The sequence below is a fragment of the Maniola jurtina genome, chromosome 21 (genome assembly GCF_905333055.1).
Source record: "Maniola jurtina chromosome 21, ilManJurt1.1, whole genome shotgun sequence".
In the NCBI taxonomy this organism is placed as follows: Eukaryota; Metazoa; Arthropoda; class Insecta; order Lepidoptera; family Nymphalidae; genus Maniola; species Maniola jurtina.
The window spans coordinates 2,573,571-2,584,434 of NC_060049.1; the positions used below are offsets into that span (position 1 = coordinate 2,573,571).

General features: G+C 32.9%; 1 protein-coding gene across 1 annotated transcript in view; it reads right to left on the reverse strand.

Annotated features, from left to right (window-relative positions):
- LOC123876449 (protein kinase C and casein kinase substrate in neurons protein 1) overlaps positions 1–876 on the reverse strand; it is a 107,067-nt gene extending 106,191 nt beyond the window's left edge. The window contains exon 1 of the mRNA XM_045922711.1: positions 543–876. The gene's annotated coding sequence lies outside the window, so the exon portion shown is untranslated. The remainder of the gene's footprint in view (positions 1–542) is intronic.
- Positions 877–10,864: the final 9,988 nt, after the last annotated feature.

A 10,864-nucleotide genomic window follows, 5' to 3' on the forward strand; every position in this document is an offset into this window, starting at 1 on the left:
TAGTAGAATCTGCTTTCATAACCAGTGGTAGAGTATTGACATATTATAACAGCCATCATTTAAATAATGCATTGACTATTGTAGACCCTGTTTGAGAGTACATTTAGGACAAAGGACTACAGATTGCTCAGTCCTGCCATTTGTAGGCAGTACCTGAATATTGTGATATTATTCCATTGGTTACTGCAAAGAGAGTGAGCTGTTCTTAATGACTAACGCAGCGCCGCTCACTTTTAAATTATCTCAATAAAAATTTAACTTTCAATAGTAAATAGAGCATAAAAGTTTGAGTCTACACTTACACTTCATACCAAAAACGCATAGTTTTTTTGGGAAATAGAGGTGGGAGTTATTATATAACAGTTTTATTATCATAAAAGCCTGTATAAGACATGGAATCTTATCAGAATCTACGCAATCTGCGATCTGTTCTGCCCGTTATCTCCCGGCACAGAAAGACATCACGCGTCCGTTGTCGTGGCACCTCTGCCTACATTTGCACCAAATATTTATCAACATCACATTCTAATTATAAAGCTCACCTGGCCACTCTATTAGCTGTATAAACTGGAAACCGTAATCCAATAATATAAACGATCACTCCGATCCTATTACTTTGAGGACACAACCAACATTCTTTGGGCAAATTCACGAAAAATTTAGTCACTATACGATTCACTGACTCACACAAATTGTTTTAAATTTTATCCAATTCACACAATATCACGATTTTAAATGAAACTTGAAATTTTCAACACACAAATTCGGCAACAATCACTTGCCTCCATTCCAACCACTCCAACTGACTGACGGCCATAACTATGAATGTTGCCACTAAAGCGTTTGAGTTTGACAACGGTCACGTTATTTCTCAACATCCACGAGTGCGTGTTTACGTGTTAATGTTTCTATTTACCTCACTTCTCTGATCTTAGGTTGAAATTTATAGAGCGCACTTTGACTTTGCTTAAAAACTTAAGTTTCAGTTAAAACGAGACAGATCTAGGCCAGTGGTATAGCGCTGTCCCGTTTTAACAGCGTCTTAAGACTGAGTAAAGCATAGTTTACACGGAGCCAACACTGGCTGCCAATAAGACTGGCAGCCAGTGCTGGCTTGGTATTGGCCTTGTGTAAACAGTTTTTCAAGCCAAGCCAGCGCTGGCTGCCAACGCTGGCGAGAATAGAGCGACCGTCTATTTTTCTAGCCAGTGAACTCCGCCCGCATACCCTTCGACCCCCGCGCCAGCGTTGCGGACACGTGTAGACGAGTCTCGCCAGTCACTGTAGATCTCAGCCTGAGAGTCGTTGATCAATATAACATTTTGGTACTGTGCAAAGTTCAACACAAGTGCTAATATAACTAAAGGCTACTGTGCTAACTAAACTAGGTAGATACCCAGGAATAGGTATAATCGATTGTGCTATATTAATATAATAACTCGACTAACTACTTTCGAACCCATCCAGGGTCAGGGGAAAAAGGACCCCGGATGTGTTTGAAACTAGGTCGGGCTTACGTTGACTAAATAGGTATCGTAGGATCTGTGTTTCCTACCAATTACAATCCGGGTATCTTTAAAACAAGAGTGAATAGGCACCTTCTAGGTAAACGCGTACCATCTTAGACCACATCATCACTTTCCATCAGGTGTGATTGTGGTCAAGCGCTTGCATATAGATTATAGAGAATAAAAAAAACATAGGTATACGTGAGTATAGCCAGTACATTCTATACTTATTAATTCAAAATTTAAAAACCCCGACACAGAACTCTAAAAAGTAAATACTTTCAAACGGCTGAACCGATTTTCTTGGATTATAGATAAGAACACTCTCGATCAAGCCACCTTTCAAACAAAAAAAACTAAATTAAAATCAGTTCATTCGTTTAGGAGCTACGATGCCACAGACAGATACACAAATACACACGTCAAACTTATAACACCCCTCTTTTTCGGTCGGGGGTTAAAAATGAAAATTACTCAATAACTAAGATTTTATCTTGTTATAAAAATATGCCATTATTATTTTCTGTTTAAGAAAATCAAACTAAAATTTTGTCATTGGTGCATCTTAATTTTTAATGCAAGAAACACTGCTTAGAGAAACTATCAAGGCTAGTGTTGCCACAGTTAAATCTTTTCTACTACTTTGGAAGTTAACAAAGTGTCAAGTAACTCAAGTAGGTAAGTTTGTTTTGATTTCGGAAATACCTGTCAAGCACATAGTCAAATGTGAGTCAAATTTGCGCACGAAGGCCTCCGTACTGTCGTACAAGAAATAACACTTTAATTTTTTGTGATGTTACCTCACGGTTAACCGGTTTTCAGATTTTTCCCTTTATCTATAACATGTGCTATAAGTCATTGCTACCTGTCAACTTTCATGATTATTATTAGTATTATCCAGTATCGACTAATTCTGACACATTAGTCGTTACTAGAGCTAATTTCTTAAACTGGACCCTTTCAAGTAAAGATTTTCATATAAACCTGTAAGGATTCAACTGCCATTGTCGCAATTAAAAATGCTATAAGCTTACGTTGTCGTATTAGTTTAAAAAATGCGAAAAACCAAATTAAATTTGAATTTCTCGGGCAGGCCCGTCGCTTCCACCTTAACGAGAAGTACCCTATAGGTTTTGACTCCCATGACAAACACAGATAACGAAGTGATCCTTTATGGATTCCGTTTTTCTCTGGAGACGCGGAACGCTAAAAATGATCTTTCTTTTTGTAGATCAAGAATTTCTATGCGCATTAAGCTTATGTTTTCAAAATATTTTCATATCAACAATATAAAGAATTGAAAAAAAAAACATGTGGTAGGTATATTTTGTAGCTATATTAAATAGAGATAAATAAAAAACAGTTATATAGAATATTAAATTTAATTTTAACAATTCCTTTTTATAACTAAACAGATTGTAACAACCATTTTCTTATTTATAATATCGTTTAACACTTTCAGAGTAGGCATGTTTATATTATACAATACACGACAGGTTATACAGCACGACATAAAAAGCCGATCGTTATGAGATTGTAAAAGTATTGATGATATTGAGAGTATGACTGAATATCAAGTTTTTGTTTAATATAAAAATACATTTTATTTTCTTTTCTAATACTCGTAAATGATAACTTTTATAATAATAAGTGAATTGAATGTATCTAGAACTTTAAAATGAAGATGTTATAAATACTCAACATGATAAAAATCTATATTTCAGAAGACAAGTTTTTCGAATAATTTTCTTCTGATTGTAAAATAAAAGTATGAGGTAATGATAGTTAAAAGAAGATTTCTAAAAAATAGCACGCATTGAATTTATTACATAGATCTTAAATATACAAATAAGTGGCGCTATCAATATTAAATACATTATTATAAGAGTAAAAAATTGATAGTTCTATACATAATTGTAACATATTAAAATACGAGATAGGTCCAAAGTACGAAAACAACATTTTTATTGCTGTGTATAAATAGCTTGATTTCTTGTGAGATAAGTTTTTAATCAAGATGCCTTCTTTATTTGACAAAATATTCAAGTGGATAATTAAAAATCAAACGAACTTACCAAGTGAAGTTCGATTGTAATTATGCGAGCAGCTTCTTTCGACGCGATTTGGTTTACATATTGTAGAACGCGTCCCACGCATCAGCCTAGCACGGATTTTTAGATCTTTTTTGACTTTGAAATTGGCAACACTGCCTACCCGCATCCAATCCCCCACTATCGCCCTCCCACCACAGCTCGGACCACTTCACGACCGGCTTGTCATTTTAGTTGATAGTTATAGATAGATACATTTTATATTTGTTTATATATATGTATGTATATATATAAATTAGGGTAGGGTGTACTTTTGTGTACTTTATGAAAATAATAAAATTAGGGAGGGTGTGTATAAATCGCGTCGAAAGAAGCTGCTCGCATAATTACAATCGAACTTCACTTGGTAAGTTCGTTTGATTTTTAATTATGCTTCGCAGCTTCTTTCTTTGCGATTTGGTTTACATATTGTAGATGTTCAGAGCTAACAAATATAAAATGAGTAACCTATTTGGAAAATAAATAGATTAGGTAAGTATTTGTGAATATTACAAATAAAAATTTACATTAAAAACATAATAGATTATGGTATATTATAGCTTGTTGAATCAACTTTTTTAATTGAGTAGGTATATACTTATACAATACATTTGTGATCTTATACATATACCTACTATCTACATAATAAATCGGCATGTTAAATATAATAAATAATAATAAATTTAATAAATCAACAAAAGTTATCGTTAACTAAGTATCTTTATCTCTCTTTTATAAAATTTAGCGAAAGTAGCCGATAACTGGCTGTAATCAGCAGTGTTATCATTGTTGACACCTGCTCTGCTGGCTCCAGATGTGGATGCATGGCGTGTTATGTGAGCACTAAATTTTGTCATATCAATAACACTTTTATGAATTGTTATCCAATGACTCAATCATTGGGATGATAACTTTTTGTAAGGCCCTTTGTAACTAATATAAACAAATAATCATTATTAGTTTCACGAATAGAATTTGTTTTATTAATATACTACTTTAAACATGTATCTGAATATATACTAAAATTTTCACTAAAGAAAGGTAATTTCAAAAAAGGGTTGAGAATTGAGATGAATTAGGTCAAGAGGTCGTTATCAAATCTGAAATTTTAATAGTAGTCTAGTTCAGCCTATTGACGTTGCTTATTTTTATCAGTGAAAAAGTAAGCACTCTATGAGTAAGCAGTCATTAAAGCCAACAAAGTAAGGGTCTTTTTTGAAAGATTTCCCAAGTTGAGGTTCTCATGTGGCCATTGTTCAGATAAGTAACTAGGAACAGTGTCAGTATCCCATGTTATATTATACTTTGGTTGAGTTGGGCTTGACCTGCAACTCCCTTCATAAACTTCCTAATTTGATAGTCATCTAACATATTAGGAAAATCCAATAACAAGGCAGATAAGTACAAATTTACAGTTCCATTTTTTGTTCTCTTATCAAATATTTTTGTAAGAAAATTTAAAATCACAATAACATTTTTGTGACTATAATGATAATCATTTTGTTTACGATATTCTATCTAGGACCTAATACGTGTATCGCATTGTCTGTACGTAATGGTCAGAATGTGAATTAACCACAAGATCAACAATTATTGCTGGTACCGACATTTTCAGATATTTTTGTCGCATAATTTCACGGTGACTAAGTGGACTGTTTTGTGAAGATTATGAGGTTTTCTGAAAGGTCAAAAGATTAACGTTAGGATGAAAGTATACATAGGTACATGGTGAGCAGACCGATCTTGTAAACAAAGGAAACTAGGCTTGCGATGGCTAGTTATTATTTTTATAGGTTTTAAGTTATTATTTTTCTTATCATTTTTAAAATTAAAATCAATGGTGGAAACGCATAATAGTACAAATGTTTTTAGGACACCGTAGAGGAATCAACAGTACATGCATCAGGATTGATTTTCTATGTGATGTAAGTCTCACATTTTGCATTGCAACGACTAGCGAACAAATCTATTTCAAAACTGTCAAACACTTGAGTCAACGTTTTAAAAGCATAGTCAGTTAATTCCTGGTTAATTCCCATTCGGTGTCCTGGAAAGATTTTCTCGACAAAATATTAGCTTAGGTATTATCTTTAATTAATAATAAAGATGTAAATACATAAGAATTACGGGTACTGCGCGCTTCCCCCGTACAATTTACGTAGAAAATAACTGTTGTACTATCAATCCTTAAAAGGATTGTCTACGTTACAAAGATCATTTGCAAATACCTTCAAAGCTAGGAAAACTGCCTTTAGTTCTAACTCGTTTATATGTAAACAAGAGTCTTTCTTCTTACGACCGGACGCTACACTGTAGCTACACTATACATTATTATAATAAAAAGCACTCCAGTTAAGCATGCGTCCGAATGTTTAATTATCAATTAATTAAAGGTGAAAATGCACTGTTGATACTATTTAACTTTCTCAAATCCTCAAACTCAAATTTAACTATTTCAAATTGCTAAGGCGGTGAATGTTTTTGTTCGTAACTCGGGTTATTTAGTAAGCAATGATACTTGTGACGTTTGAACATTTTCGTACAATAACCCACGAATATTGGACTCCAGGATAAGCTGAAATTAACGGTTCAAACAATCTAGCAAAATCACGAAGTTTGCGTTTCGATTGTGTGAATATCTTTTCAAAAAATAATAATAATAATCAATTTTAATTTTCTTATCATCAAGAAGTTTTAAGTATCATGTCAGAATGCTCACGACATTTAAAACGTAAATATTTCTATTTTAAAATTACTACTTTTAATAAACCTAAATAGGTTTATAAGGTTTAAATACTAAAATATACTATAATAGTTCTTATCTAGAACTGAGAGTTGTGATTCGTCATTTACGAATCGCTCCTATTTCGAGTAATTTGTTTGATGGTTTTTGAAAATCTAAAGACTTGTGAGGTGATTTTGGGCAACAATCACTGGGATTGCTATTTTGGATAGGCGTGCTTATAAAAGGAATGTAGCCTTCGATCCATTATAAAACAATTAGATCACTTGTAATAAATACATGATCATTCATGTGTGAAAGGACGTAAACGTCATGCGTACGATACCTCGTGTAGCACTAGCGGCGGCTGTGAGCGCCTGCGGCGCGGCGGCGACGGCGGCGGCGAGTGCTCGGGTGCCGCGGCGCGGAGGGGCCGGCTGCTCTGCTGCTGGTACTGGCGCGGAACTAGCCGACTCTTCCCTATATCTTGTTTGATTTTTCCGACACATTATCGCCGAATATATACTTGTTAGTATTTGAGTTTTCAAGAGTGTCTATAGAAGACACCACGAATTTTTTCCTGCTTCATTGTGGTGCATATCACATAAGATTCGGCAGGCGTCGTTCGCTATTGCTCTTGGTTTAAACCTTCGTATATTATGATTTCTAGTGCTGGAGTTAAGGCAGTTACGGTGTTACCGAGTTGTTTGTGCAATTACATAATTACATTTTACAAAGGGTTCCGTTAGGACTGCTTTTAGCCTCTCAGTTCAAAATTGGAGGTAAAATGTTATCAATTTTCGAGTGACATAATTTCAGTAACCGGGTTTGACTTCTACTTCACGTGCAACCAGCACGTGAAGTAGAGAAGCATCGTCGCTATATTCATCATGAATATTTGAATGAATGAAAACAAAATTGAAATAGCCCTCAATTTAGCTATTCGCTATTTTATTTTTGTTTTGACGGTAAGAGCCCAGAATTTGGCAATTACGCATCAATGTGGTAAGCTTGATGGATAAAATCCAGGTATTCATCATGAATATTTGAAAGAATGAATATTCAAATTTAAATCAAATTCAAAACATTTTTATTCAATTAGACTTTTACAAGTTCTTTTGAATCGTCGAAAGCATCTACCACTGGTTAAAATAAAATTGAAATAGCCCACAATTTAGCTATTCGCAATTATTTATTTTTGTTTTGATGGTAAGAGCCCAGAATTTGGCAAATACGCATCGTGACGGTAAGAGCCCAGGAATTTGGCAAATACTCATTACTGTGGTAAGCTTGATGGATAAAATCCCTGTATTCATCATGAATATTTGAAAGAATGAAAATAAAATTGAAATAGCCCACAATTTAGCTATTCGCTATTTATTTTTGTTTTGATGGTAAGAGCCCAGAATTTGGCAAATACGCATCGTGACGGTAACAACCCAGGAATTTGGCAAATACGCATCACTGTGGTAAACTTGATGGATAAGATCCCTGTATTCAACATGAATATTTGAAAGAATAAAATTGAAATAGCCCACAATTTAGCTATTCGCTATTTATTTTTGTTTTGACGGTAAGAGCCTAGAATTTGGCAATTACGCATCAATGTGATAATTATCCATCAAATAAACTGCAGCTATTTATCATGAATATTTGAAAGAATAAAAATTCTTTAAATTAAAACTCCAAATATTTCTAGTCAATTAGACTTTTAAAAGTTCTTTTAAATCGCCAAAAGCATCTACCACTGGTTAAAATAAAATTGAAATAGCCCACAATTTAGCTATTCGCTATTTATTTTTGTTTTGACGGTAAGAGCCCAGAATTTGGCAATTACGCATCAATGTGGTAAGCTTGATGGATAAACTCCAGCTATTCATCATGAATATTTGAAAGAATGAAAATTCAAATTTAAATTAAAACTCAAATATTTCTATTCAATTAGACTTTAAAAAGATTCTTTTGAATCGTCAAAAGCATCTACCACTGGTTAAAATAAAATTGAAATAGCCCACAATATAGCTATTCGCTATTTATTTTTGTTTGACGGTAAGAGCCCAGAATTTGGCAAATACGCATCATTGTGGTAAGCTTGATGTATACAATCCAGGTATTTATTATGAATATTTGAAAGAACGAAGTCTTCTTTAAAATTATATTTTTGTATTGGTTTAATTTTAATAAAATGGATTTTACTTACGATTTGTGTTCTCGTTTTCACTGGCGTTTTTCATTTAGCCTCCTTATTTTTCTCCTAATTCTTTCCTCTGGGTCCTCATTTTTCCTCTTCTTCCCCATGTTCAGAACGATGATTTTAATAATATTTCGTGCGGGTTTCTGTGACGTGCGTAGGCTTCGGCACGGAAACACGTAATGACAAGCCGGTCGTGAAGTGGTCCGAGCTGTGGTGGGAGGGCGATAGTGGGGGATTGGATGCGGGTAGGCAGTGTTGCCAATTTCAAAGTCAAAAAAGATCTAAAAATCCGTGCTAGGCTGATGCGTGGGACGCGTTCTACAATATGTAAACCAAATCGCAAAGAAAGAAGCTGCGAAGCATAATAATAATTATGTATGTAGGATATGTTAATTTTTGATGCAAAACAATCTCACTGTTTTCGGCCTTCATACCTACATCATAATTTATATTTGTAAACGTACTTATACACAGAGAAAAGTATCCTATGATATATACGAATAAATAAGATACACTGATATTTTTTTAAGACCTACTTTAATGGAGCGTAAAATTTTTCTTCACTTGAATACCTACTCGTTTCTTAACCACCTACGAACAATACTCACATAAAATACACAATGACGATGAAGCGAAAATTCATGTTAAATACAGGCACAATTTCATTATTTTTTAACGTCAAATACATACTCGTAGTTTCGTTTGAAAAAAGGACGTTGCCACATTTAGATACGTTAGCCATCCATGTATAAAAACACGACAAATCTTCAATACACTCAATAAGAATTTGATGTTTCTTAACTACATTAATAAAATGGAATGGGCAGTGATTATCAGTCGATATTATCAAAAGTCCTAATTATTGGTGTCATTAGCAATTAAAAATTGCCTTTATAAATGACGGTAGGTGCTTTAAATTAAAAAAAAATACATTTCGACTGGCATGTTCAAAGCTCTAATTGTGGCAAGTACTCACAATTTATAAAAAAACATAGATGAAAAGACGAACATTCACATTTCACATGTAGGATGGAACATTCAATAGGTGGCACATATACAATAATTATAATAATAATTATTATTATCATAGTTAATTACAAAAACGTTTCTAAAAATTTCATGATGTTTATTCCATGTTAAAACCGCTACAATATGCGATAAAACCAATGATTATACAATATATGCGTCAATTACATAGTACATTATATTTTTATTACTAACAGAAATCCAAGGCATTGGCACTTTGAAAAAATCGATTTTATTTTTACTATGCATGAGACTAAATTGTATATGAAAATATAACTGAAATGCCAAACAAGTAGGCGTAAACCAATTGTAGAATTTTTATGATCTTATTCACAAAATTTTTATATTGGAATATGAGAATTTTATGGATATTTAGTAGATTAAAAACTTAATATCCTGTATGATAAAATAAAAAGTGTAAATATCATTTGTTTTTTTATAAAAATAAATACAAACTCTAAATTATAATAATATTATTTTTACGACACAGCCTATTTTAGTTTTAAGATGTCATATCTTTTTTGGTAGTTTTTTTTGTAAATTACAATGGCAACACAGTTGCACATAAAGATTTTTTTAAATTTCCGATCGACAGCTGTTTTGTAATGTTTATACATAGAGATAGTATATAGTCCACATAATTTTTGAAAAAAAAAAAATAACGTTGTGGAGTAGGTAAGTTACCTATTTCGACTATCGACAAATTACGAAATGGTTGAACATAGAAAATGGACGTTAATTTGCTACTGAATTTCATGAGTTTCTGAATCTAAAGGGCATTGCCTAGTGGCAGTGCCATACATTCGTAAGCCATCTGTGAACAGGTAAATTATTTCCAACTAGGCTTGTTTTTAAGCTAAATTCTTCTTTTACTTAAATCACAAATTAAGATTACCAACTTATGCAAATAATTTGTGATAAAAAATAATAAAATTATTTTGTTACAATAAATGCAATCGTAAGTACAAATTAATATTCGAAGTCTTTTAAATCGATTTTAAGGAATAAACTCAAAATAATTGTGGAAGCAAACCAAAATTTTAGAAATGAAATCGTAAGAGCATTAAATAAGACAATATTTCAATTTATATAAAAAAAAAAACAATTGTATGTATCTTTTTTAAAATTAATCCGATACAAGTACAACTTAGGTAGTAATTTTTTTTCAACTGGTATATGACTCTAGGTTCTAGCCCTTTTGAGCCTAAGGAGGTAGCCAAGATTTAAATCCTATATTAAAGGCCCTGACACAAGAAATGGCAGATGTTTTGGCAACCGAACGTTAGTGCCATCTCTTTTTCTCTTACACAGTCTCTATCTCAAT